The 24,676-nt window shown below is 46.5% G+C and overlaps 1 pseudogene; it reads left to right on the top strand.

Moving 5' to 3' along the window:
• Positions 1-795: 795 nt before the first annotated feature.
• Positions 796-20,707, top strand: LOC120974110 (BTB/POZ and MATH domain-containing protein 2-like; annotated as a pseudogene).
• Positions 20,708-24,676: the final 3,969 nt, after the last annotated feature.

The raw sequence follows: 24,676 nt of genomic DNA, 5'->3' as shown, positions 1-24,676 counted from the left end.
GGCATCTTGGAGGTCGCTATGCTCGTCGAGGGAGAAATTGCTGATGTACATCTTGAACTGCAAGGTGGCCGTCCTGATGTTCTGCGTAACGGACGCCAGAATACCGCCACGATAGCAGTTGGTGGACTGTCTGTTGTACGATGCGCCTGCCGGTAGGTCCACCATAATCGGTTGCTTCTCACAGCAATGCGGAGGGGCGCCAGCGACAACATTGAATCCGCTGCAGTTGCCCTGCTTTGCGTCTCAGTGCCAGTCACGACAGAGATGAACTCATGCCCGGCCCACACCCAGCTCAGCCGCCACCCCGGGCGATCGATGTGGTGGGCAGCTCCTATTCGGCATGTAAGTCGCTGCGAAGCGACCGCACAGGTACCTCCCCCCCCTAGGCCCTGCTGCATATAAGTTGACAGGCCCAGGTACATCATGTCCGACTTTGGGAAGGTTCTAGAACCTTCCCAAACCGAGTTTTCATTTTCCCTTTTTTTCTCCATTCTCAGTTTTTTTTCTTTTTCATTTCGTTTTTTCGTCTTAGTTTCTTTTCTTTTTTATTTTTGTTTCTTCTTCACTTCCTTTTTTCTTCTTTGTTTTTTTCTTTTTCTCGTTTTCGCGAACATTTTTTGTTCACTTAATTCAAGAAATGTTCATGAAATTTAAAATTTGTTCACCATAATTTTAAAAATGTTCATCAAATTCAAAAAAAATCATCCGCGTTTAAAAAAGTTCACCGATTTTCAAAAGGTGTCTTGAATTGAGAATTTGTTCATCAAGTTCAAAAAATAAAAAAATTCATTTATTTCAAAAATTGTTCATTGTATTCAAAATTTGTTAACCATAATTTTCAAAAAGTTCATCCGGGTAGTGTTCGATTGCCACAACACCAGTGGGATTGGGACCAGTTATTGTTGGGGTGCTCCAAGTTTTAAGAAGAACAGTGAGCTGGAGGAGTCGCCTTATCTGCGGAATGACCGTCTTGTAATTGAGTGTGATCTAACTGTCATCAAGGAACCATTTATTGTGAACGCCGCGATAACAGCTGAGGTCCAGATTCCACCCTTAGACTTGGCAGAAAATTTCGGAAAATTGCTAGAGGCGGCCGAGGAAGCAGATGTGACATTCAAGGTTGAAGGTGAGACTTTTCCTGCACATAAGATTGTGCTCGCAACGCGGTCTCCAGTCTTCAAGGCAAAGCTGTATGGACCGATGAGAGGCTAGTGTGGACAGAACATAACAGTCGAAGACATGCAACCTGCTGTTTTTAAGGCATTACTTCACTTTATCTACACAGATCTATTGCCTTCCATGGACAAACTTTTTTCTTGAATACGCACGAGTGTGTGTACTATATATTAAAGAAGAGGATGGGGATTAGAAGACCCCTCCACGTTGGAGCTACATAGCGTTACATAGCCCAACTCCACCCGCATGCCTAGACTAACTACTCGCGTCATGGCCCACCTCAATGACCGCAATGACTCTATCCAAGTTAGATCTAAACAGGCCTGCCACCTTCCACGCCCTACACTCTACGGCTATCCGGTTAATTACAAAAGAGCTCGAAAGAGCATCTCCATAAAAAACAACCCTGTTTATATGCTTCCAAAGCTCCCATATGACCAACAACAACATGGCCCTTGCATCCTTGCCTCCCACGGCCCTGTCCGTGCTGCTCATGCACCATGCTCCCAAGTTCGACGTAGAGGTTGGTGCCCAATCTGGTCTATCCCAAGCAGCGCAGACGCGCGCCCACACTTCCCTCGCAAAGACGCATTGGAGTAGGATATGATTTATGCTCTCTTCCTCTTGATCACAGAAGGGCACTTTTTCTGGTGGTCCAACCCTGGTCTTGCCAACCTGTCAGAAGTCCAACAACGGGTTTGTAGCACAAGCCAAGCAAAGAAACGACATCTAAGTGGTGCTTTGAATTTCCATGTGAACTTCGCCGTTGCCACTATTTCCATTGCCCAAAACTTTGCCTTATATGCTGATCTTGTGGAGTAGGATCCACTTTCCTCCCAAGTCCACCGAATCGTGTCCACCACCTCTGGGTGTAGTTGCACCGTTGCAAGTCTATCCCAGAGCCGCAAGTATTCATGGAGCATTTGCGTATTAACCTCCGGTCAGACGTCCAGTGCCCAAGCTCCGTTCGCTACCCCTTGGTTGACCGTGCGATTGTCATGAATCCTTTTCCTCACTGAACCGTATATTGATGGCGCCAATTCCTCCACCCTGAAGTCGTCCAGCCAACGATCTTCCCAAAATAAGGTACTTTCACCATTTCCTACCATTGCACGGGTGGCCGCCTTAAACAGTTGCAATGATCTTTTTGGCACTGCTATATCGAACTCCGCCCAGGGCCTAGTCTGATCCACACGTTTGAGCCAAGGCCATCTTGCCTGCATGGTAACATTAAGCTGTTGGGGATCGTAGCATAATTTTAAAAAAATTCTACGCTCACCAAGATGCATCTATGGAGTATACTAGCAACGAGGGGAAAGGAGTGCATCTACATACCCTTGTAGATCGCGAGCGGAAGCGTTCCAATGAACGTGGATGACGGAGTCGTACTCGCCGTGATTCAAATCACCGATGACCGAGTGCCGAACGGACGGCACCTCCGCGTTCAACGCACGTACGGTGCAGCAACGTCTCCTCCTTCTTGATCCAGCAAGGGGGAAGGAGAGGTTGATGGAGATCCAGCAGCACGACGACGTGGTGGTGGATGTAGCGGGATGTCGGCAGGGCTTCGCCGAGCTTCTACGAGAGAGAGAGGTGTAGCAGGGGAGGAGTGAGGCGCCCAAGGCTGAGATGTTGCTGCCCTCCCTCCCCCTCCCTTTATATAGCCCCCCTGGGAGGGGGGGCGCCGGCCAAGTCCCATCTAGGGTGGGGGGCGGCGGCCAAGGGGGTGCCTTGCCCCCCAAGGCAAGTGGGGCGCCCCCCCACCCTAGAGTTTCCAACCCTAGGCGCAGGGGGGAGGCCCATGGGGGGCGCCCAGCCCACTAGGGGCTGGTTCCCTTCCCACTTCAGCCCACGGGGCCCTCTGGGATAGGTGGCCCCACCCGGTGGACCCCCGGGACCCTTCCGGTGGTCCCGGTACAATACCGGTAACCCCCGAAACTTTCCCGGTGGCCGAAACTTGACTTCCTATATATAATTCTTCACCTCCGGACCATTCTGGAACTCCTCGTGACGTCCGGGATCTCATCCGGGACTCCGAACAACTTTCGGGTTTCCGCATACTCATATCTCTTCAACCCTAGCGTCACCGAACCTTAAGTGTGTAGACCCTACGGGTTCGGGAGACATGTAGACATGACCGAGACGCCTCTCCGGTCAATAACCAACAGCGGGATCTGGATACCCATGTTGGCTCCCACATGTTCCACGATGATCTCATCGGATGAACCACGATGTCGAGGATTCAATCAATCCCGCATACAATTCCCTTTGTCAATCGGTATGTTACTTGCCTGAGATTCGATCGTCGGTATCCCAATACCTTGTTCAATCTCGTTACCGGCAAGTCTCTTTACTCGTACCGCAATGCATGATCCCGTGACTAACGCCTTAGTCACATAGAGCTCATTATGATGATGCATTACCGAGTGGGCCCAGAGATACCTCTCCGTCACACAGAGTGACAAATCCCAGTCTCAATCCGTGCCAACCCAACAGACACTTTCGGAGATACCCGTAGTGCACCTTTATAGTCACCCAGTTACGTTGTGACGTTTGGCACACCCAAAGCACTCCTACGGTATCCGGGAGTTGCACGATCTCATGGTCTAAGGAAAAGATACTTGACATTGGAAAAGCTCTAGCAAACGAAACTACACGATCTTTTATGCTATGCTTAGGATTGGGTCTTGTCCATCACATCATTCTCCTAATGATGTGATCCCGTTATCAATGACATCCAATGTCCATAGTCAGGAAACCATGACTATCTGTTGATCAACGAGCTAGTCAACTAGAGGCTTACTAGGGACACGTTGTGGTCTATGTATTCACACGTGTATTACGATTTCCGGATAACACAATTATGAACAATAGACAATTACCATGAACAAAGAAATATAATAATAACCATTTATTATTGCCTCTAGGGCATATTTCCAACAGTCTCCCACTTGCACTAGAGTCAATAATCTAGTTACATTATGATGAATCGAACACCCATTGCGTCCTGGTGTTGATCATGTTTTGCTCTAGGGAGAGGTTTAGTCAACGGATCTGCTACATTCAGGTCCGTATGTACTTTACAAATATCTATGTCTCCATTTTGAACACTTTCACGAATGGAGTTGAAGCGACACTTGATATGCCTGGTCTTCCTGTGAAACCTGGGATCCTTCGCAAGAGCAATAGCTCCAGTGTTGTCACAGAAGGGAGCCATCGGGCCCGACGCATTGGGAATCACCCCTAGGTCGGTAATGAACTCCTTCATCCAGACTGCTTCATGGGCTGCCTCTGAAGCTGCCATGTACTCCGCTTCACATGTAGATCCCGCCACGACGCTTTGCTTGCAACTGCACCAGCTTACTGCTCCTCCATTCAAAATATACACGTATCCGGTTTGTGACTTCGAGTCATCCAGATCTGTGTCGAAGCTAGCGTCGACGTAACCCTTTACGACGAGCTCTTCGTCACCTCCATAAACGAGAAACATATCCTTAGTCCTTTTCAGGTACTTTAGAATATTCTTGACCGCTGTCCAGTGTTCCATGCCGGGATTACTTTGGTACCTTCCTACCAAACTTACGGCAAGGTTTACATCGGGTCTGGTACACAGCATGGCATACATAATAGACCCTATGGCCGAGGCATAGGGGATGACACTCATATTTTCTCTATCTTCTGCCGTGGTCGGGCATTGAGCCGTGCTCAATTGCACACCTTGCAATACAGGCAAGAACCCCTTCTTGGACTGATCCATATTGAACTTCTTCAATATCTTGTCAAGGTATGTACTCTGTGAAAGACCAATGAGGCGTCTTGATCTATCTCTATAGATCTTGATGCCTAATATATAAGCAGCTTCTCCAAGGTCCTTCATTGAAAAACACTTATTCAAATAGGCCTTTATACTTTCCAAGAATTCTATATCATTTCCCATCAATAATATGTCATCCACATATAATAAGAGAAATGCTACAGAGCTCCCACTCACTTTCTTGTAAACACAGGCTTCTCCATAAGTCAGTGTAAACCCAAACGCTTTGATCATCTCATCAAAGCGAATGTTCCAACTCCGAGATGCTTGCATCAGCCCGTAGATTGAGCGCTGGAGCTTGCATACTTTGTTAGTATTCTTAGGGTCGACAAAACCTTCCGGCTGCATCATATACAACTCTTCCTTAAGGAAGCGGTTAAGGAATGCCGTTTTGACGTCCATCTGCCAAATCTCATAATCATAGTATGCGGCAATTGCTAACATGATTCAGACGGACTTCAGCTTCGCTACGGGTGAGAAAGTCTCATCGTAGTCAACCCCTTGAACTTGTCGATAACCCTTAGAGACAAGTCGAGCTTTGTAGATGGTCACATTACCATCCGCGTCTGTCTTCTTCTTAAAGATCCATTTATTTTCTATGGCTCGCCGATCATCGGGCAAGTCAGTCAAAGTCCATACTTCGTTTTCATACATGGATCCTATCTCGGATTTCATGGCTTCTAGCCATTTGTCGGAATCCGGGCCTGCCATCACTTCTTCATAGTTCGAAGGTTCACCGTTGTCTAACAACATGATTTCCAGGACAGGGTTGCCGTACCACTCTGGTGCGGAACGTGTCCTTGTGGACCTACGAAGTTCAGTAGTAACTTGATCCAAAGCTTCATGATCATCATCATTAACTTCCTCCCCAGTCGGTGTAGGCACCACAGGAACATTTTCCCGCGCTGCGCTACTTTCCGGTTCGGAAGGGGTGACTATCACCTCATCAAGTTCCACTTTCCTCCCACTCAATTCTTACGAGAGAAACTCCTTCTCCAGAAGGGACCCGTTCTTGGCAACGAAGATCTTGCCTTCGGATCTGAGGTAGAAGGTATACCCAATGGTTTCCTTAGGGTATCCTATGAAGACGCATTTCTCCGACTTGGGTTCGAGCTTTTCAGGTTGAAGTTTCTTGACATAAGCATCGCATCCCCAAACTTTTAGAAACGACAGCTTAGGTTTCTTCCCAAACCATAATTCATACGGTGTCGTCTCAACGGATTTCGACGGAGCCCTATTTAAAGTGAATGCGGCAGTCTCTAAAGCATAGCCCCAAAATGAGAGCGGTAAATCGGTAAGAGACATCATAGATCGCACCATATCGAATAGAGTGCGATTACGACGTTCGGACACACCATTTCTCTGAGGTGTTCCAGGCGGCGTGAGTTGTGAAACTATTCCACATTTCCTTAAGTGTGCACCAAATTCGTGACTTAAATATTCTCCACCACGATCTGATCGTAAGAATTTTATTTTTCTGTCACGTTGATTCTCAACTTCACGCTGAAATTCCTTGAACTTTTCAAAGGTTTCAGACTTGTGTTTCATTAGGTAGACATACCCATATCTACTTAAGTCATTAGTGAGAGTGAGAACATAACGATATCCTCCGCGAGCCTCAACACTCATTGGACCGCACACATCGGTATGTATGATTTCCAATAAGTTGGTTGCTCGCTCCATTGTTCTGGAGAACGGAGTCTTGGTCATCTTACCCATGAGGCATGGTTCGCACGTGTCAAATGATTCGTAATCAAGAGACTCCAAAAGTCCATCTGCATGGAGCTTCTTCATGCGCTTGACACCAATGTGACCAAGGCGGCAGTGCCACAAGTATGTGGGACTATCGTTATCAACTTTACATCTTTTGGTATTCACACTATGAATATGTGTAACATCACGTTCGAGATTCATCAAAAATAAACCATTGACCAGCGGGGCATGACCATAAAACATATCTCTCAAATAAATAGAACAACCATTATTCTCGGATTTAAATGAGTAGCCATCTCGAATTAAACGAGATCTAGATACAATGTTCATGCTCAAAGCTGGCACTAAATAACAATTATTGAGGTTTAAAACTAATCCCGTGGGTAGATGCAGAGGTAGCGTGCCGACGGCGATCACATCGACCTTGGAACCATTCCCGACGCGCATCGTCACCTCGTCCTTCGCCAGTCTCCGTTTATTCCGTAGTTCCTGTTTTGAGTTACAAATATGTGCAACCGCACCGGTATCAAATACCCAGGAGCTACTACGAGTACTGGTAAGGTACACATCAATTACATGTATATCACATATACCTTTGGCGTTGCCGGCCTTCTTGTCCGCTAAGTACTTGGGGCAGTTCCGCTTCCAGTGACCACTTCCCTTGCAATAAAAGCACTCAGTTTCAGGCTTGGGTCCATTCTTTGACTTCTTCCCAGTAACTGGCTTACCGGGCGCGGCAACTCCCTTGCCGTCCTTCTTGAAGTTCTTCTTACCCTTGCCCTTCTTGAACTTAGTGGTTTTATTCACCATCAACACTTGATGTTCTTTTCTGATCTCCACCTCCGCTGATTTCAGCATTGAATATATCTCAGGAATGGTCTTTTCCATCCCCCGCATATTGAAGTTCATCACAAAGCTCTTGTAGCTTGGTGGAAGCGACTGAAGGATTCTGTCAATGACCGCGTCATCCGGGAGATTAACTCCCAGCTGAGTCAAGCGGTTGTGCAACCCAGACATTCTGAGTATGTGCTCACTTACAAAACTATTTTCCTCCATTTTACAGCTGAAGAACTTGTCGGAGACTTCATATCTCTCGACCCGGGCATGATCTTGGAAAACCAATTTCAGCTCCTCGAACATCTCATATGCTCCATGTTTCTCAAAACACTTTTGGAGACCCGGTTCTAAGCTGTAAAGCATGCCGCAATGAACGAGGGAGTAATCATCAGCACGTGATTGCCAAGCGTTCATAACGTCTTGGTTCTCTGGGATTGGTGCATCACCTAGCGGTGCTTCTAAGACATAATCTTTCTTGGCTACTATGAGGATGATCCTCAGGTTCCGGACCCAGTCCGTATAGTTGCTGCCATCATCTTTCAGCTTGGTTTTCTCTAGGAACGCGTTGAAATTGAGGACAACGTTGGCCATTTGATCTACAAGACATAGTGTAAAGATTTTAGACTAAGTTCATGATAATTAAGTTCATCTAATCAAATTACTCAATGAACTCCCACTGAGATAGACATCCCTCTAGTCATCTAAGTGGAACATGATCCGAGTTAACTAGGCCGTGTCCGATCATCACGTGAGACGGACTAGTCAAGATCGGTGAACATCTCCATGTTGATCGTATCTTCTATACGACTCATGCTCGACCTTTCGGTCCTCCGTGTTCCGAGGCCATGTCTGTACATGCTAGGCTCGTCAAGTCAACCTAAGTGTATTGCGTGTGTTCCGAGGCCATGTCTGTACATGCTAGGCTTGTCAACACCCGTTGTATTCGAACGTTAGAATCTATCACACCCGATCATCACGTGGTTCTTCGAAACAACGAACCTTCGCAACGGTGCACAGTTAGGGTGAACACTTTCTTGAAATTATCATAAGGGATCATCTTATTACTACCGTCGTTCTAAGCAAATAAGATGCAAAAACATGATAAACATCACATGCAATCAAATAGTGACATGATATGGCCAATATCATTATGCTCCTTTGATCTCCATCTTCGGGGCACCATGATCATCTTCGTCACCGGCATGACACCATGATCTCCATCATTGTGTCTTCATGAAGTCGTCACGCCAACGATTACTTCTACTTCTATGGCTAACGCGTTTAGCAACAAAGTAAAGTAATTTACATGACGTTATTCAATGACACGCAGGTCATACAAAATAATAAAGACAACTCCTATGGCTCCTGCCGGTTGTCATACTCATCGACATGCAAGTCGTGATTCCTATTACAAGAATATGATCAATCTCATACATCACATATATCATTCATCACATCTTCTGGCCATATCACATCACATAGCACTTGCTGCAAAAACAAGTTAGACGTCCGCTAATTGTTGTTGCAAGTTTTTTACGTGGTTTGTAGGTTTCTAGCAAGAACGTTTTCTTACCTACGTATGACCACAACGTGATTTGCCAATTTCTATTTACCCTTCATAAGGACCCTTTTCATCGAATCCGTTCCGACTAACGTAGGAGAGACAGACACCCGCTAGCCACCTTATGCAACTAGTGCATGTCAGTCGGTGGAACCTGTCTCACGTAAGCGTACGTGTAAGGTCGGTCCAGGCCGCTTCATCCTACAATACCGCCGAAACAAGATACGACTAGTAGCGGCAAGAAGAATTGGCAACATCAACGCCCACAACTGCTTTGTGTTCTACTCGTGCATAGTACCTACGCATAGGCCTGGCTCATGATGCCACTGCTGGGGATCGTAGCATAATTTTAAAATTTTCCTACGCTCACCAAGATGCATCTATGGAGTATACTAGCAACGAGGGGAAAGGAGTGCATCTACATACCCTTGTAGATCACGAGCGGAAGCGTTCCAATGAACGTGGATGACGGAGTCGTACTCGCCGTGATTCAAATCACCGATGACCGAGTGCCGAACAGACGGCACCTCCGCGTTCAACACACGTATGGTGCAGCAACGTCTCCTCCTTCTTGATCCAGCAAGGGGGAAGGAGAGGTTGATGGAGATCCAGCAGCACGACGTCGTGGTGGTGGATGTAGCGGGATGTCGGCAGGGCTTCCCCGAGCTTCTACGAGAGAGAGAGGTGTAGCAGGGGAGGAGGGAGGCGCCCAAGGCTGAGATGTTGCTGCCCTCCCTCCCCCTTTATATAGGCCCCCTGGGAGGGGGGGCGCCGGCCAAGTCCCATCTAGGGTGGGGGGCGGCGGCCAAGGGGGTGCCTTGCCCCCCAAGGCAAGTGGGGCGCCCCCCACCCTAGGGTTTCCAACCCTAGGCGCAGGGGGAGGCCCATGGGGGGGCGCCCAGCCCACTAGGGGCTGGTTCCCTTCCCACTTCAGCCCACGGGGCCCTCCGGGATAGGTGGCCCCACCCGGTGGACCCCCGGGACCCTTCCGGTGGTCCCGGTACAATACCGGTAACCCCCGAAACTTTCCCGGTGGCCGAAACTTGACTTCCTATATATAATTCTTTACCTCCGGACCATTCCGGAACTCCTCGTGACGTCCGGGATCTCATCCGGGACTCCTAACAACTTTCGGGTTTCCGCATACTCATATCTCTTCAACCCTAGCGTCACCGAACCTTAAGTGTGTAGACCCTACGGGTTCGGGAGACATGTAGACATGATCGAGACGCCTCTCCGGTCAATAACCAACAGCGGGATCTGGATACCCATGTTGGCTCCCACATGTTCCACGATGATCTCATCGGATGAACCACGATGTCGAGGATTCAATCAATCCCGCATACAATTCCCTTTGTCAATCGGTATGTTACTTGCCCGAGATTCGATCGTCGGTATCCCAATACCTTGTTCAATCTCGTTACCGGCAAGTCTCTTTACTCGTACCGCAATGCATGATCCCGTGACTAACGCCTTAGTCACATAGAGCTCATTATGATGATGCATTACCGAGTGGGCCCAGAGATACCTCTCTGTCACACGGAGTGACAAATCCCAGTCTCGATCCGTGCCAACCCAACAGACACTTTCGGAGATACCCGTAGTGCACCTTTATAGTCACCCAGTTACGTTGTGACGTTTGGCACACCCAAAGCACTCCTACGGTATCCGGGAGTTGCACGATCTCATGGTCTAAGGAAAAGATACTTGACATTGGAAAAGCTCTAACAAACGAAACTACACGATCTTTTATGCTATGCTTAGGATTGGGTCTTGTCCATCACATCATTCTCCTAATGATGTGATCCCGTTATCAATGATATCCAATGTCCATAGTCAGGAAATCATGACTATTTGTTGATCAACGAGCTAGTCAACTAGAGGCTTACTAGGGACACGTTGTGGTCTATGTATTCACACATGTATTACGATTTCCGGATAACACAATTATGAACAATAGACAATTACCATGAACAAAGAAATATAATAATAACCATTTATTATTGCCTCTAGGGCATATTTCCAACATAAGCCACTTTAAGTTGGTGATGCCCAAACCTCCCGCCCATCTTGGTGAGCACAAGGTCTCCCACGCCACACGGCACTGCCCTCCATTCGCCTGATCTTTGGCGCACCACAGGAAGCCTTTGCAGATTTTATTCATGGCTGCGATCGTCTTCTTGGGTATGTCGAGGGCCATCATCGCATGTATAGGTATCGCACATAGAACGGACTGCACCAAAACCATTCACCCACTCTTCGGCATATTTGCCGCTTTCCACCCTGGGAGACACCGCGCTAGCTGATCAACTAGGCCTGTGAGTGTTGGGGATCGTTGCAGAAATTAAAAAATTTCTACGCATCACCAAGATCAATCTATGGAGTTTACTAGCAACGAGAGGGGAGTGCATCTTCATACCTTTGAAGATCGCGATGCTGAAGCATTGCAAGAACGCGGTTGGAGGAGTCGTACACGTAGCGATTCAGATCGCGGCAGAATCCGATCCAAGCACCGAACAACGGTGCCTCCGTGTTCAACACACGTGCAGCCCGGTGACGTCTCCCGCGCCTTGATCTAGGAAGGAGGAGGGAGAGGTTGAGGAAGAAGGCTCCAACAGCAGCACGACGGCGTGGTGGTGGTGGAGTGGCAGTTCTCTGGCAGGGCTTCGCCAAGCTCACGCGGAGGAGGAGAGGTGTTGGGGAGGAGAGGGGTTCCGCCTTGGATGTGTTGCTGCAGCCCTCCCTCCACCCCTCTATTTATAGGGAGAAGGGGGAAGGGGCCGGCCCCTCTAGATGAGATCTAGAGGGGGGCAGTGGCCAAAAGGGAGGGGGCTTGCCCCCCAAGCAAGGGGGGAGGGGGCGCCCCCCTTTAGGGTTCCCCCCAACCCTAGGCGCATGGGCCCTAGGGGGGATGGCGCCCAGCCCACTTAGGGGATGGTTCCCTTCCACCTACAGCCCATAAGCCCTCCGGGGAAGGTGGACCCCCGGAACCCCTCCGGTGGTCCCGGTACAATACCGGTATACCCCCGAATATTTCCGGTGACCGTATGATGACTTCCCATATATAAATCTTCACCTCCGGACCAACCCGGAACTCCTCGTGACGTCCGGGATCTCATCCGGGACTCCGAACAACATTCGGTAAACACATACAAACCTTCCTTATAACCCTAGCGTCATCGAACCTTAAGTGTGTAGACCCTACGGGTACGGGAATCATGCAGACATGACCGAGACACCTCTCTAGCCAATAACCAACAGCGGGATCTGGATACCCATGTTGGCTCCCACACGTTCCACGATGATCTCATCGGATGAACCACGATGTCGAGGATTCAAGCAATCCCGTATACAATTCCCTTTGTGAATCGGTACGTTACTTGCCCGAGATTCGATCGTCGGTATCCCAATACCTTGTTCAATCTCGTTACCGGCAAGTCACTTTACTCGTTCCGTAATGCATGATCTCGTGACCAACTACTTGGTCACATCGAGCTCATTATGATGATGCATTACCGAGTGGGCCCAGAGATACCTCTCCGTCATACGGAGTGACAAATCCCAGTCTCGATCCGTGCCAACCCAACAGACACTTTCGGAGATACCTGTAGTGCACCTTTATAGTCACCCAGTTACGTTGTGACGTTTGGTACACCCAAAGCATTCCTACGGCATCCGGGAGTTGCACGATCTCATGGTCTAAGGAAATGATACTTGACATTAGAAAAGCTTTAGCAAACGAACTACACAATCTAGTGCTATGCTTAGGATTGGGTCTTGTCCATCACATCATTCTCCTAATGATGTGATCCCGTTATCAATGACATCCAATGTCCATGGTCAGGAAACCGTAACCATCTATTGATCAACGAGCTAGTCAACTAGAGGCTCACTAGGGACATGTTGTGGTCTATGTATTCACACATGTATTACGATTTCCGGATAACACAATTATAGCATGAACAATAGACAATTATCATGAACAAGGAAATATAATAATAACCATTTTATTATTGCCTCTAGGGCATATTTCCAACAGTCTCCCACTTGCACTAGAGTCAATAATCTAGTTACATTGTGATGAATCGAACACCCATAGATTTCTGGTGTTGATCATGTTTTGCTCGTGGAAGAGGTTTAGTCAACGGATCTGCGACATTCAGGTCTGTATGCACTTTACAAATATCTATGTCTCCATCTTGAACATTTTCACGAATGGAGTTGAAGCGACGCTAGATATGCCTGGTCTTCTTGAACCTGGGCTCCTTGGCCAGGGCAATAGCTCCAGTGTTGTCACAGAAGAGAGTCATCGGGCCCGACGCATTGGGAATAACTCCTAGGTCGGTAATGAACTCCTTCATCCAGATTGCTTCATGCGCTGCCTCCGAGGCTGCCATGTACTCCGCTTCACATGTAGATCCCGCCACGACGCTTTGCTTGCAACTGCACCAGCTGACTGCCCCACCATTCAAAATATACACGTATCCGGTTTGTGACTTAGAGTCATCCAGATCTATGTCGAAGCTAGCGTCGACGTAACCCTTTACGACGAGCTCTTCGTCACCTCCATAAATGAGAAACATATCCTTAGTCCTTTTCAGGTACTTCAGGATATTCTTGACCGCTGTCCAGTGTTCCATGCCGGGATTACTTTGGTACCTTCCTACCAAACTTACAGCAAGGTTTACATCAGGTCTGGTACACAGCATGGCATACATAATAGACCCTATGGTCGAGGCATAGGGGATGACACTCATCTTTTCTCTATCTTCTGCCGTGGTCGGGCATTGAGCCGTGCTCAATCTCACACCTTGCAATACAGGCAAGAACCCCTTCTTGGACTGATCCATATTGAACTTCTTCAATATCTTGTCAAGGTACGTGCTTTGTGAAAGATCAATGAGGCGTCTCGATCTATCTCTATAGATCTTGATGCCTAATATATAAGCAGCTTCTCCAAGGTCCTTCATTGAAAAACACTTATTCAAGTAGGCCTTTATGCTTTCCAAGAATTCTATATCATTTCCCATCAATAGTATGTCATCCACATATAATATGAGAAACGCTACAGAGCTCCCACTCACTTTCTTGTAAACACAGGCTTCTCCATAAGTCTGCGTAAACCCAAACGCTTTGATCATCTCATCAAAGCGAATGTTCCAACTCCGAGATACTTGCACCAGCCCATAGATTGAGCGTTGGAGCTTGCACACCTTGTCAGCATTCTTAGGATCGACAAAACCTTCTGGCTGCATCATATACAATTCTTCCTTAAGGAAACCATTAAGGAATGCCGTTTTGACGTCCATTTGTCATATCTCATAATCATAGAACGTGGCAATTGCTAACATGATTCGGAAGGACTTCAGCTTCGCTACGGGTGAGAAAGTCTCATCGTAGTCAACCCCTTGAACTTTTCAATAACCCTTAGCGACAAGCTGAGCCTTATAGATGGTCACATTACCATCCGCGTCTGTCTTGTTCTTAAAGATCCATTTATTTTCTATGGCTCGCCGATCATCGGGCAACTCAGTCAAAGTCCATACTTCGTTTTCATACATGGATCCTATCTCGGATTTCATGGCTTCAAGCCATTTGTCAGAATCCGGGCCCGCCATCGCTTCTTCATAGTTCGAAGGTTCACCGTTGTCTAACAACATGATTTCCAGGACAGGGTTACCGTACCACTTTGGTGCGGAACGTGTCCTTGTGGACCTACGAAGTTCAGTAGTAACTTGATCCGAAGTTCCTTGATCATCATCATTAACTTCCTCTCTAGTCGGTGCAGGCACCACAGAAACGTTTTCTTGAGCTGCGCTACTTTCCGGTTCAAGAGGCAGTGCTTCATCAAGTTCCACTTTCCTCCCACTTACGTCTTTTGAGAGAAACTCTTTCTCTAGAAAGGATCCATTCTTGGCAACAAAGATCTTGCCTTTGGATCTAAGGTAGAAGGTATACCCAATAGTTTCCTTAGGGTATCCTATGAAGACGCATTTTTCCGACTTGGGTTCGAGCTTTTCAGGTTGAAGTTTCTTGACATAAGCATCGCATCCCCAAACTTTCAGAAACGACAGCTTAGGTTTCTTCCCAAACCATAATTCATACGGTGTCGTCTCAACGGATTTCGACGGAGCCCTATTTAAAGTGAATGCGGCAGTCTCTAAAGCATATCCCCAAAATGATAGCGGTAGGTCGGTAAGAGATATCATAGATCGCACCATGTCCAACAGAGTGCGATTACGATGTTCGGACACACCATTACACTGAGGTGTTCCAGGCGGCATGAGTTGTGAAACAATTCCACATTTCCTTAAGTGCGTGCCAAATTCGTGACTCAAATATTCTCCCCCACGATCTGATCGTAAGAACTTTATTTTCCTGTCACGTTGATTTTCAACCTCACTCTGAAATTTCTTAAACTTTTCAAAGGTCTCAGACTTGTGTTTCATTAAGTAGACATACCCATATCTACTTAAGTCATCAGTGAGGGTGAGAACATAACGATAACCACCGCGAGCCTCAACGCTCATTGGACCGCACACATCAGTATGTATGATTTCCAATAAGTTGGTTGCTCGCTCCATTGTTCCGGAGAACGGAGTCTTGGTCATTTTGCCCATGAGGCATGGTTCACACATGTCAAATAATTCATAATCAAGAGACTCCAAAATTCTATCTGCATGGAGTTTCTTCATGCGTTTGACACCAATGTGACCAAGGCAGCAGTGCCACAAGTATGTGGGACTATCATTATCAATCTTACATCTTTTGGCATTCACACTATGAATATGTGTAACATCATGTTCGAGATTCAATAAGAATAAACCATTGACCAGCGGGGCATGACCATAAAACATATCTCTCATATAAATAGAACAACCATTATTCTCAGATTTAAATGAGTAGCCATCTCGCATTAAACGAGATCCAGATACAATGTTCATGCTCAAAGCTGGCACTAAATAAGAATTATTAAGGTTTAAAACTAATCCCGTAGGTAAATGTAGAGGTAGCGTGCCGACGGCGATCACATCGACCTTGGAACCATTCCCGATGCGCATCGTCACCTCGTCCTTCGCCAGTCTTCGCTTATTCCGCAGCTCCTGTTTTGAGTTACAAATATGAGCAACCGTACCGGTATCAAATACCCAGGAGCTACTACGAGCGATGGTAAGGTACACATCAATAACATGTATATCACATATACCTTTGGTATTGCCGGCCTTCTTATCCGCTAAGTACTTGGGGCAGTTCCACTTCCAGTGACCGTTTCCCTTGCAATAAAAGCACTCAGTCTCAGGCTTGGGTCCATGCTTTGGCTTCTTCCCGGCAACTGGCTTACCGGGCGCGGAAACCCCCTTGCCGTCCTTCTTGAAGTTCTTCTTACCCTTGCCTTTCTTGAAACTAGTGGTTTTATTGACCATCAACACTTGATGTTCCTTTTTTATCTCCACCTCCGCTGATTTCAGCATTGAATATACCTCAGGAATGGTCTTTTCCATCCCCTGCATATTGAAGTTCATCACAAAGCTCTTGTAGCTAGGTGGGAGCGACTGAAGGATTCTGTCAACGACCGCGTCATCCGGGAGATTAACTCCCAGCTGAGATAAGCGATTGTGTAACCCAGACATTTTGAGTATGTGCTCGATGACAGAACTATTCTCCTCCATCTTACAACTGTAGAACTTGTCGGAGACTTCATATCTCTCGACCCGGGCATGAGCTTGGAAAACCATTTTCAGCTCTTGGAACATCTCATATGCTCCGTGCTGCTCAAACCGCTTTTGGAGCCCCGGTTCTAAGCTGTAAAGCATGCTGCACTGAACCAGGGAGTAGTCATCAACACGTGCTTGCCAGGCGTTCATAACGTCTTGGTTTGCTGGGACGGGTGCTTCACCTAGCGGTGCTTCCAGGACATATGCTTTCTTGGCAGCTATGAGGATGATCCTCAAGTTCCGGACCCAGTCCGTATAGTTGCTACCATCGTCTTTCAACTTGGTTTTCTCTAGGAACGCGATGAAGTTGAGGTTGACATTAGCGTGGGCCATTTGATCTACAAGACGTATTGTAAAGGTTTTAGACTAAGTTCATGATAATTAAATTCATCTAATCAAATCATTAATGAACTCCCACTCAGACAGACATCCCTCTAGTCATCTAAGTGATACATGATCCGAGTCAACTAGGCCGTGTCCGATCATCACGTGAGACAGACTAGTCATCATCGGTGAACATCTTCATGTTGATCGTATCTGCTATACGACTCATGCTCGACATTTCGGTCTCTTGTGTTCCGAGGCCATGTCTGTACATGCTAGGCTCGTCAAGTCAACCTAAGTGTATTGCGTGTGTAAATCTGGCTTACACCCGTTGTATGCGAACGTTAGAACCTATCACACCCGATCATCACATGGTGCTTCGGAACAACGAAGCTTCGCAACGGTGCACAGTTAGGGCGAACACTTTCTTGAAATTTTAGCGAGGGATCATCTTATTTATGCTACCGTCATTCCAAGGAAATAAGATGTAAAACATGATAAACATCACATGCAATCAAATAGTGACATGATATGGCCAATATCATTTTGCTCCTTTTGATCTCCATCTTCGGGGCGCCATGATCATCATCGTCACCGGCATGACACCATGATCTCCATCATCATGATCTCCATCATCGTGTCTTCATGAAGTTGTCTTGCCAACTATTACTTCTACTACTATGGCTAACGGTTAGTAATAAAGTAAAGTAATTACATGACGTTCCAGTTGACACGCAGGTCATAAATAAATTAAGACAACTCCTATGGCTCCTGCCGGTTGTCATACTCATCGACATGCAAGTCGTGATTCCTATTACAAGAACATGATCAATCTCATACATCACATATATCATTCATCACATCCTTCTGGCCATATCACATCACATGACACTTGCTGCAAAAACAAGTTAGACGTCCTCTAATTGTTGTTGCATTTTTTTACGTGGCTGCTATAGGTTTCTAGCAGAACGTTTCTTACCTACGCCAAAACCACAACGTGATATGCCAATTTCTATTTACCCTTCATAAGGACCCTTTTCATCGAATCCGATCCGACTAAAGTGGGAGAGACAGACACCCGCTAGCCACCTTATGCAACTAGTGCATGTCAGTCGGTGGAACCTGTCTCACGTAAGCGTACGTGTAAGGTCGGTCCGGGCCGCTTCATCCCACGATGCCGCCGAATCAAGATAAGAATAGTAACGGTAAGTAAATTGACAAAATCGACGCCCACAACAACTTGTGTTCTACTCGTGCATAGAAACTACGCATAGACCTAGCTCATGATGCCACTGTTGGGGATCGTTGCAGAAATTAAAAAATTTCTACGCATCACCAAGATCAATCTATGGAGTTTACTAGCAACGAGAGGGGAGTGCATCTTCATACCTTTGAAGATCGCGATGCGGAAGCGTTGCAAGAACGCGGTTGGAGGAGTCGTACACGTAGCGATTCAGATCGCGGCAGAATCCGATCCAAGCACCGAACAACGGTGCCTCCGTGTTCAACACACGTGTAGCCTGGTGACGTCTCATGCGCCTTGATCCAGCAAGGAGGAGGGAGAGGTTGAGGAAGAAGGCTCCAACAGCAGCACGACGGCGTGGTGATGGTGGAGTGGCAGTTCTCCGGCAGGGCTTCGCCAAGCTCACGCGGAGGAGGAGAGGTGTTGGGGAGGGGAGGGGCTGCGCCTTGGATGTGTTGCTGCAGCCCTCCCTCCACCCCTCTATTTATAAGGAGAAGGGGGAAGGGGGCCGGCCCCTCTAGATGAGATCTAGAGGGGGGGCGGCGGCCAAGGGGGAGGGGGCTTGCCCCCCAAGCAAGGGGGGCGCCCCCCTTTAGGGTCCCCCCCAACCCTAGGCGCATGGGCCCTAGGGGGGATGGCGGCCAGCCCGCTTAGGGGCTGGTTCCCTTCCACCTACAGCCCATAAGGCCCTCCGGGGCAGGTGGACCCTCCCGGTGGACCCCCGGAACCCCTATGGTGGTCCCGGTACAATACCCGTATACCCCCGAATATTTCCGGTGACCGTATGATGACTTCCCATATATAAATGTTCACCTCCGGACCAACCCGGAACTCCTCGTGACGTCCGGGATCTCATCCGGGACTCCGAACAACATTCGGTAAACACATACAAACCTTCCTTATAACCCTAGCGTCATCGAACCTTAAGTGTGTAGACCCTACGGGTACGGGAATCATGCAGACATGACCGAGACACCTCTCTAGCCAATAACCAACAGCGGGATCTGGATACCCATGTTGGCTCCCACACGTTCCACGATGATCTCATCGGATGAACCACGATGTCGAGGATTCAAGCAATCCCGTATACAATTCCCTTTGTCGATCGGTACGTTACTTGCCCGAGATTCGATCGTTGGTATCCCAATACCTCGTTCAATCTCGTTACCGGCAAGTCACTTTACTCGTTCAGTAATGCATGATCCCGTGACCAACTACTTGGTCACATCGAGCTCATTATGAAGATGCATTACCGAGTGGGCCCAGAGATACCTCTCCGTCATACGGAGTGACAAATCCCAGTCTCGATCCGTGCCAACCCAACAGACACTTTAAGAGATACCTGTAGTACACCTTTATAGTCACCCAGTTATTTTGTGACGTTTGGTACACCCAAAGCATTCCTACAGCATCCGGGAGTTGCACGATCTCATGGTCTAAGAAAATGATACTTGACATTAGAAAAGCTTTAGCAAACGAACTACACGATCTAGTGCTATGCTTAGGATTGGGTCTTGTCCATCACATCATTCTCCTAATGATGTGATCCCGTTATCAATGACATCCAATGACAATGGTCAGGAAACCATAACCATCTATTGATCAACGAGCTAGTCAACTAGAGGCTCACTAGGGATATGTTGTGGTCTATGTATTCACACATGTATTACGATTTCCGGATAACACAATTATAGCATGAACAATAGACAATTATCATGAACAAGGAAATATAATAATAACCATTTTATTATTGCCTCTAGGGCATATTTCCAACAGTGAGTTGTGCGGCCATCGGCTTCCGTAGGAAGTCCCGGGTATTTGCAAGGAAAAGAGCCTGATGGGCATCCTAGGATTCGGGTCACCTCTGCCATCACATCTGAGTTGCACCGAATTGGTATAGCTGCACACTTCTGGAGGTTGGCCTTGAGGTCCGAAGCCTCCCCAAAGAGTCTTAGAATTGATGCACATGCATTGAGATCTCTCTCCTCCGGCTCCATGGACAAACTTGATGATGAAGAGAAAAAGGAAATGGTCAGGCAGGCACTTACTAGTGGCTGCAGATCGGTATGCAATGGAAAAGGATGAAGATGATGTGTGAAGACATTCTTTGCAAAACTCTTGATGTTCAGACTGTGGCGACCACGTCAGCTCTAGCTGATCAACATCACTGTAGCAGGCTAAAAGATGCTTGTGCTGAATTTATCCTATCTTCAAATAGATTGGATGATGCGTTGGCAAGCCAAGGGTATGCACACTTGAAGAAATCATGCCCTGCTGTGTCATTAAATACCTTGGAGAGAGTTATGAAGCTTCTCAAATTTTAGTGTACCAATGCTGGGTTAGAATAGTTAGCTTAGTTAACATGTAACCACCTGCGGGATGAAGTAGTCTTATCCTTCACTTTTCACTTTCTTGAGATCATTTGGAGGAGACAAACTTAGTGGTTATGTTGGAAAATTCAAGTCAGTCTTGGAAGTCTTAGTATACTCATCTTGGTTCTTGTGTTAGCTTCTGCAAGTTAGTAAATACCACCTGAATTCAGAGATTTTTGGAGATAAATAGACTTTCATGTCCTTTAAATTTTAGAGATATTTTGGTGTCTTCTGGAGAAGAATGAGTATATCTACTGCGTGTACTGATTGGATGCTCATCCTATGTCTGAATTTATGAACCTTCACTAGTTTTTCTGAATGTTCTGTAATTATCTACTTTTGTCTAATTTATATGCTCTCTTTAATTTCTCCTTTTTAAGGTGCCAAGATGTTTAATTCCTATCAGTTAGTACCTTTTGGGAATATATGTGCCTCCTTATTTGTACAATTGCAGATGTAGGATGAGTATGATTTGACAGGCACTTATGACATATGCAGCTAAAATCATAATATATGCAGGTTAAAGCAGTTCTTAGTTTGCTAAATCATATTGCTTGTCTCAAAGTCATGATTGGTTTTTGGCCTGAAAATACTATTTTAATGTGAAGATGATCTCCTCAATATGTTTAGTAGAAATACTATTTTGGCCTGAAAATACAGCAAATACGAAATTTGAAGTTGACACATGAGTCCCTGCATGCTCGCACAAAATATTCTAAAGAAAGCCTGTTTATAAATTACAAACTGTAATGCTTTGTTCAATGAGTTTTTCTTTTAGCAAGAGCATATCCTTGTAATTTCTTCATTCCAAACATGGCATCGAACAAAAACAAGTGACAGAGCTAGCTCTAGGTGGAATCTTTGGGTATTCAAGCTCGGATAAAAAGTAAATTGAAGGCGCCAGGGTTAGGTTGTATGTTGACTTGGCGAGCAGACTGCCAATTGGTAATCTGATAGCTGAAAGCAGAAAAGCAGATAGGCTTTCAGAGGCAGAGTGATTTGGAGCTGCTCGAGTTCAGTCGGTCTTGTGCTGTTCCTGATCGTTCATTCCTCAATCAGGTGGGCCACCATTGTAGCCACCTTTCCTGAAGCAAAGGAAAGCATCGGAGTAGTACAACTGATGAAAAAACATTTGCTAAAAAAAAGGATGGAAAAACAGGATAAGAAAAATCCAAAGTACAGGTGAGACATGGTGTAATAATTGGAAAAGAGGAAGTTGCACAAGGGCATGGTGCTGTATATTGTCCAATCTGAAACTACAGGGTACAAACCCGGCAGTACGTGCACAGTAGTAGACAGCTCGATCGGGTGGACCTTTTGCTGCCCATGTATAGTCGTCGTCGGGGCTATATATGGATGGCATGGTGTTGGAGCCACTCTTGCGCATTCGCTTCAGTCTCGTAGGAGTTCACCATCTCTTGTACCCATGTGGGCTGGCACAAGGAGAGTGCAACGACGTCGAGCAGATTGCCCACGCGGGAGAGCGTATGCATCGTCCGTCCTGGCGCGCAGGAGAGCCGGGCGCGGGCTTCGGTGTCCCCAATGAATTGAAGCGCATCTTGAATAGAAGGTCCCATCAAGAATAAAAGCGCATCTTGAAGACGCTTTTGCAAGGTGAATATCATTACATCAATATTACAAAATAGATGGGGATGCATACAAGACATACAAATCCGCCAGAATACATCAATAGATCATACACAAGATCAACATCCGACTACGGATGTAACACAAATAGAAACTCAAACGACATCCACCCTGCTAGCCCAGACTGCCGACCAGGAACCTAACCCAAGATCGACGAAGAAGAAGGAGAACTCCAACACAAGTAAACATCGCTCTCGCGTCATGATCATCGCATAACCTGTACCTGCAACTGTTGTTGTAGTAATCTGTGAGCCACGAGGACTCAGGAATCCCATTACCATGGGTATCAAGACTAGCAAAGCTTAATGGGTAAGGAAGGGGTAAAGTGGTGAAGTTGCAGCAGCGGCTAAGCAAAGTATGGTGGCTAACTTACGCAAATAAGAGCGAGAAGAGAAGCAACGCAAGCAGTCATCAACTAGTGATGATCAAGAAGTGATCCTGAACTCCTACTTACGTCAAACATAACCCAAAAACCGTGTTCTCCTCTCGAACAACCCCGAAAAGAGACAATCACGGTCACGCACACGGTTGGTGTATTTTAGAAGAGTTTACTTCAAGTTTACTACAACCGGATATTAATAAATTCCCATCTGCCACATAACCGCGGGCACGGCTTTCGAAAGTTTATGCCCTGCAGGGGTGTCCCAACTTAGCCCATAATAAGCTCTCACGATCAACGAAGGATATTCCTTCTCCCGGAAAGACCCGATCAGACTCGGAATCCCGGTTACAAGACATTTCGACAATGGTAAAACAAGACCAGCAAGACCACCCGAATGTGCCGACAAATCCCGATAGGAGCTGCACATATCTCGTTCTCAGGGCACACCGGATGAGCCAGACGTCGGGTTAGCATAGACCCTGGTTGCCCAGGAAGCGCCGGACATCGCTCGGTTTGGACCAGCACTCAGAGGAGCACTGGCCCGGGGGGGGGGGGGGGGGGCTAAAATAAAGATGACCCTCGGGCTCCGGAAACCCAAGGGAAAAAGGCTTAGGTTGTTAGGCAAATGTAAAACCAATGTTGGGCCTTGCTGGAAGAGTTTTATCCAAGGCGAACTGTCAAGGGGTTCCCATAACACCCAACCGCGTTAGGGACGCAAAATCCGGGAACATAATACCGATATGACGGAAACTAGGGCGGCAAGAGTGGAACAAAACACCAGACATAAGGCCAAGCCTTCCACCCTTTACCAAGTATATAGATGCATTAATAATATAAGAGATATTGTGATATCCCAACATAAACATAATCCAACATGGAGCAAACTTCATCTTTACCTGCAACTAGCAACGCTATAAGAGGGGCTGAGCAAAAGCGGTAACATAGCCAAACAACGGTTTGCTAGGAAGGGTGACAAAGGTTAGTGGTAATTCATGGCATTTTGTGAGGCTTGATAAGCAAGTGGTAGGTAACGCGGCATAGCGATAGCATCGAGGCAACTAGCATAGCAATGATACTAGTGAGATCCAAGGTGACGGTCATCTTGCCTGAAATCCCGCTAGAAAGAAGAACGAGTCCATAAAGAAGATGAAGCCACGTAGACGAACCAATCATAGACAAACCAATCCTCACGATCGCAACGAAATAGGAACTAACGAGAAGAAGCAACACCGGAAAGAAGCAAACAACATGGTAAACACCCATCACATAAATATGGCATGATGCACAATCAAGTATGATGCATGTCCGGTTTAATGAGGCATGGCATGGCAAAGTGCACAAACAATACTACAAATTAAGTGGAGCTCAATATGCAACGAGTTGCATATTGACGAAACACCACATCAATTATTTAGTTCGCTCTCGTGTAGGGACACACCAATATTAAATGTTGTTAAACATGGCAAAATGTGAAGCATAATAATACTACCTATCTAGGCAAGTTTAAAAAAGGCCGGAACAACAAACAACAATTCCGGAAAATCTTCATATGCATATTTCGAATTTGGTACTGTTCTGTCCTAGACACAATTTTAATGTTGTTAAACAGCAAAATAAAGTGCAGCAAGTTAATTTATGCATTTTTCTACCCCATTTACATATAAAGTTTATTTAAAATGGAGCTACGGTTATTTAGATATGAATTAAACCATTTTAGCAAGTCATTTATGCAAATTAAATCAAACAGCATATTATGAAACTAGATGAAATTCTAAGCATGTCGCATATATAGTTTGTTTAGTTTGGATGCATGTATATTTAGCTATAGACAATGTAAAACAGTGGCACCAAAGCTTACGACAAAGTTAACTGGAATTTCCTGTTAAATTGTC

The sequence above is a fragment of the Aegilops tauschii genome, chromosome 2 (assembly GCF_002575655.3).
Source record: "Aegilops tauschii subsp. strangulata cultivar AL8/78 chromosome 2, Aet v6.0, whole genome shotgun sequence".
Lineage (NCBI taxonomy): Eukaryota > Viridiplantae > Streptophyta > Magnoliopsida > Poales > Poaceae > Aegilops > Aegilops tauschii.
The sequence above is the reverse complement of the archived record's forward strand: the minus strand, read 5'-3'. Positions and strand labels throughout refer to the sequence as shown.